Genomic DNA, 5012 nt, shown 5'->3' on the forward strand with positions numbered 1-5012 from the left:
ATTACATGTATCTATGTTATTGAATACATCTGAGTGTGCCTATTTTGTAGTGACATATGAACTGTGGTACAGCTTTCACTTGATTCAAATGAACTGATTTAGATTAACTTCATAAAAGGAAAAAGAAACAATTGACTGGTCTGTTCCTGGAAAAAAGTTCCCTGCAATCAGACTGAACAGAAGAATTCTGTGACCTAACCTGGAAAAAACTAATGTCACAAGCAGTTACTGTGTGTAAGCACTGTAAAATACTGTATATAAGGCTTAACTAATTGTCCAATGCACACACCTTTAATGATTTCCAAAACCCTGTTAAGTCCCCTATGTAATATCAAAGGCATACAAACAGAAAACCACCTTCCTTAGTGCATGCTGCTTTCTCAAATATCATAGTAATATTCTGGGGGAGAAAAAAAAGCACCTGTTTTTCTTTAGTTCACCTTGTCAGTTCTCTTCTGGTAGAAGTCAGAAGAATTTCTGTTTAAATGTTGGTCAAACTCTTATCCTTGTTAAGTCTCTTTCTTTGTTAAAACAGAATCAACTCAAGTTCATAGTCCAAAGCCTGAATATGTTCAGTTCCATGTGGGACAGGTAATAAGTCAGAAAAGATGTGGCTATTCCGGAGTCATTGTCGGATGGGATGTAACAGCTGACACTGCAGAAGAATGGCTTCAACCCAAATATCCTCCAAGGAAACACGTTTGAATGTACTAAACTCTTGCTTTATTAATACATAAATAGAATAACTCAGGTTAAAAAAGCACTTGGAAATACTATTTCAGACCTCCTTCCTGCTATCCTACTGGGAAATACTCCAGAGTCCCATATCACTTGTGCAGCTGAGCGGTACCTCCACTGCTTCTGTGCTGTGGTCCCAGTAGAGCTTGGCTTTTGTACCACTGGTTGGTTAAGCTTCACTGGTCAGGATTTTACTGGACATATCTGAAATTAAAATTACTCACTTTTAATACACAGGCTGTATTTAAAGTAGCAGTGTCAACCTATTATGTCTGCATGGATTTCTTGTGCTGTGCTACTAAAGTTGAGAGGATGTTAAATCTTTTATATGATCATCCATAACTGGTGACATCTTCATTGCACCTAAGAAATGCAAGTAATTGTCTGTGTTTAACCAGTTTCAGTTATCTGGATACTTGGAGTGCAAATCTATTTAAAACCACATTTTTGTTAGAATTCTTGAAGTTTTTGAATTTCTCTAGCCTAAGTACTTGTTGTCCTTGAACAATCAAAAGCTAAATCTTTGTTGACAGTGCTGATCTGGTAATACAGTGCTGCCTACTCTGTATGCCACTGACATGCTGCTTAAGTGGCAGGAAGACACTAATCACGAGGAAATTTCCTGAAACTGAGGAAAAAATGAAAAACTTTGCTTGTAGCAGAGAATTCATGTTCAGCTGGGAACAGATACTCAGTCCTGTTTTGTGCATTTGGTTCCATCACTGCTGTTATTTTATCCGACGGCTGCTCATCTTTGGCTCCTAAAACACCTGCGTCCTTGCTTTCTTTTCTGCTCTCAGTGGCATTGTCACCAGCTGAACTCCCAAGAATTTCTCAGCAGACACTCCTATTCTTTTTATGCACCTTATAATTGTTCTACTCTCCCAGTGGCCTTGTGTTCATCTTTATTGTTTCAATTTCAATAGCAATGGCACATGGTTTAAATGTGTCTTTTGCTGGCTTTGGTATTTTTTAATTGCCTTTACCTATCATATTACATGCATTAGCTATGCAAAATGCCTTCTGACCTCTAGGCAGCAATTACTAAGCTTGGTCCTTGCAAATCCCCTTGAAAGATCAGCCAGGCTTTCAGCCCAGCTTTTCCTTGCCTTCCTCTGACTTCCACATCTTTACTAAATTGCTGAGCAGAGGCCAGTGCCTGTCACACTGATCGATACTGACTGCTTCCTAAGCTCCGGCCGTCTGTGTTCATCCATCACTTTTTTGTATTTAGATTCTGGGTTACTTTGGGCAGGAATGTTTATGGATAGCAATGAACATGGTGGGACCTTGGCCCAGGATTTGTTTTCATAGGTACTTCTTTGATGGAAGATTTATATATATACACACATAGAAGTTGCCTTAGCTCTCTCCAGGATCAGGACTACGACTGTTGGAGGTGGCATTATGTTCTGAATTTGCCTCTTCCTCTCTGGAGTTCTGCTGCCACTTGTGAAGGAAGAAGGGTCATAACAGATTGTCATGGGACCTACATACAAAAAGCAGGGATATTACAAGGTCTGCAGGAGAAAAGGTTAATTAAAGTCTTGACTCTTAAAAAATGTTTCAGATGTGGCAAGAATTTTGTGTATTGCAGTTCTGATTGCTTTATATTTAATTTTCCAAACTGACCCTGGTAAAATAATAAAAATGAACTGGCTGTATGTATATATCAAGTGGATTTAGGTTCTGTAAGCCTACTGAGAGTTATCTTTAATAATCTTTAGTAATCTTTAGTCAGCATCTCTCTTTGAGGCTATTTATTTTCTTTCTATTTTTACAGGATCTAAAAAATACTCCTCACTATCGAATTCTAATTAACAAAGCAAATGGATTTGGCAAATCTACAGCTTATGTTCCTGAGGAAGAGATAACAATTATTATGGGATTAAAGGTAGTATTTATTTTTTATTCAGTTGCAACTTGATTGTTATCCTGTATATTTAAAAAGTTGGATGACCTTTGGCTTAATAGATACTACCTAGGTTGCAAAGTTAGTGAAAACTAATAGAGAAAGCAGATGAATAAATTACTGCTGTACTTTCAAGCATGGGTTTTTGGAAACTGAAAAATGACCAAACTCAAGTACTACCCATTATGAAGTATCCAACTGCGGAGTTTTTAAAGTGTTTTAGCAATTTGATTTCTGTTATGTACAGACTGTTGTAGACACAGACTTTTGTTTTGGGATTTCTGCTGGATCTAGCAAATTGGTTTCTCAATGCTGCTCTGAAAAATCTGCATTTCAAACAGCTCCTGCTCAGCTGCTGCCCAGCCTGAAGAATGTCTCCTTTCTTAACTGCAAAACTCTTTAGGAGCCAAAATATCTGCTTTGTGTATCAGGGTTGGAGTAGCTTTTGATTTCCATCTTATGCAAGGCATACCTGATTTTTAAACTAGTTTTGAGATTTTTATCCAGAAAACAACCTTCAGGTATGCATGCCACATACCAGTGGCTTTTTGCCAGGAAGCCCTGGCTGCTGTGGTGACCTCTTTTAAATTGTAGTTAGTCTCTGTGTTTAAAATGACAGCAAGTAGGTGAATCATTTGTCTAACAGAGATGCTGGGTCTAGTCAGATGAGATTTGAATTGACATCTTCTGCATTTTGGGAGATGCAGAAGGAATCGGGCTGGCCTAAAGACTCTCCATGCTCTCTCTTGAAACTGCTGCCCATAAAGGATTCCCCCTCAATCACAGTGTGACACAATTACCTCTTTTATTTGGGAGAAGCCTTAGTTAGTCCTTCTGTTTTAGCCAGCATTGATATACAAAATCTGTTAACATGCCTGAACTTAGAAGCAGAAACGCCACCATCCTACATGAGTGTCCTAAGTATTTAAAATTGGCTTCTGTCCACTCTGTGTCTAAAAAAATAACCTTTCATTATTTCATTATGTCAGTCAGCTGGCTACCTTCAGTTTCCTTTATATTCCATGGGGAGAAACAGATACCTCATCTTAAATATTCATCTTGTGGAAACTAGCCTTTAAGATATCAGATTGCTTTATTCACCTGCATGGCAGGTCAATTCTCCACCCAGATTATTAGGGGAACTGATGGTACAAAGCTCACAAAACCAGGTATTTTAAAGTTGTCTAGCTGAGATTAATTACAGATTGTGAATCACGCCTATACTTCAAGTTCAAAAGATCTGTGGATTGCCCTCATTCAGCCTTTCCTACAGCCTAATAGGCACAGTAATTTCCTGAAGAGAGGAGTGACCAGAAAATGCTTAGACTTGTCATAACTCCCAGTTGACAGTTCTCAGCAGCTCACCGTGGGCTTCCTGCATCACAACAAGGCTTGTAACTTGGATTGCCCTTTGTGGGTTTGCGTCTTCATGCAGGACATTGCAGTACCTAAGGCCATCACACTGGTGCGTCTTCACCATTTCCCCCACTGCTTTTTTGTGTTCTTGCTGCCTCACTGGATTAGGTAACTGATCCAGCTAAAAGAAATAACAAATAGTTCTAACAGCAACACGAGTGGGAGCTACTTCAATAAGAAACAGTGCTGATTTTAAACACTGTAAATCTAGCGTGTAACATCCCACGCGGTATGTTCAAGACTAGTAGAGTACTTGAAGAAAGCTGCTGTTCTGATGACAGAAATTAGGTTAAGGTGCACGAAAAATCCCACTGAAAGCATCTCTATGTACATGAAAAATTCATTAGGAGTTTTCAAAAAGTTAACTATAGCAACTTTGATGATTTATTTAAGTATCAGATTGTATTTATTTCCAATTCTGGTGCTTCTTTGTTTCTCAGGTGTATCACCCTGATATGGAAACCTACTTCAGAGGATATGACGGATCAAATATATTATGCAGCCATGGTTGAAAAAACTCTATCCTCATGACTGAGCACTTCAGTGTCTGTACATGTAATGTACATCCAGACAACAGATGTCCTTTTTAAACTTGAGCAAACAGACACCAGGATAAAATGTATGATTTTTCCTATGACAAAATAAAACATTCCTAAACACTTTTTATGTTGAACACTCAATTTTGTTAGAAGTGAACATATTGCATGTTCAGTTTACCATGACTCAGGGTGGGGATTAATTTCTTTAGAGATTTGGGAGTAAAGGCGTAAATGCAGCCCAGTTTCAGCCAGGAGTACCAAAGGTTCTGTGCATCAAATATCTTGCTGTTTTACAGGGGCCAGAGGAATAAGATAAGCAGTTGTGAACTGCACTTACAGAATTAATTGTAACCTTAATTTTAGGGGCTAGAACTACTATAATAATAAAGTAAAAAACAACAAAAAAC

This window comes from Pipra filicauda, unplaced genomic scaffold (assembly GCF_003945595.2).
Source record: "Pipra filicauda isolate LSUMZ 115617 unplaced genomic scaffold, ASM394559v2 scaffold157_size4220110_pilon, whole genome shotgun sequence".
In the NCBI taxonomy this organism is placed as follows: domain Eukaryota; kingdom Metazoa; phylum Chordata; class Aves; order Passeriformes; family Pipridae; genus Pipra; species Pipra filicauda.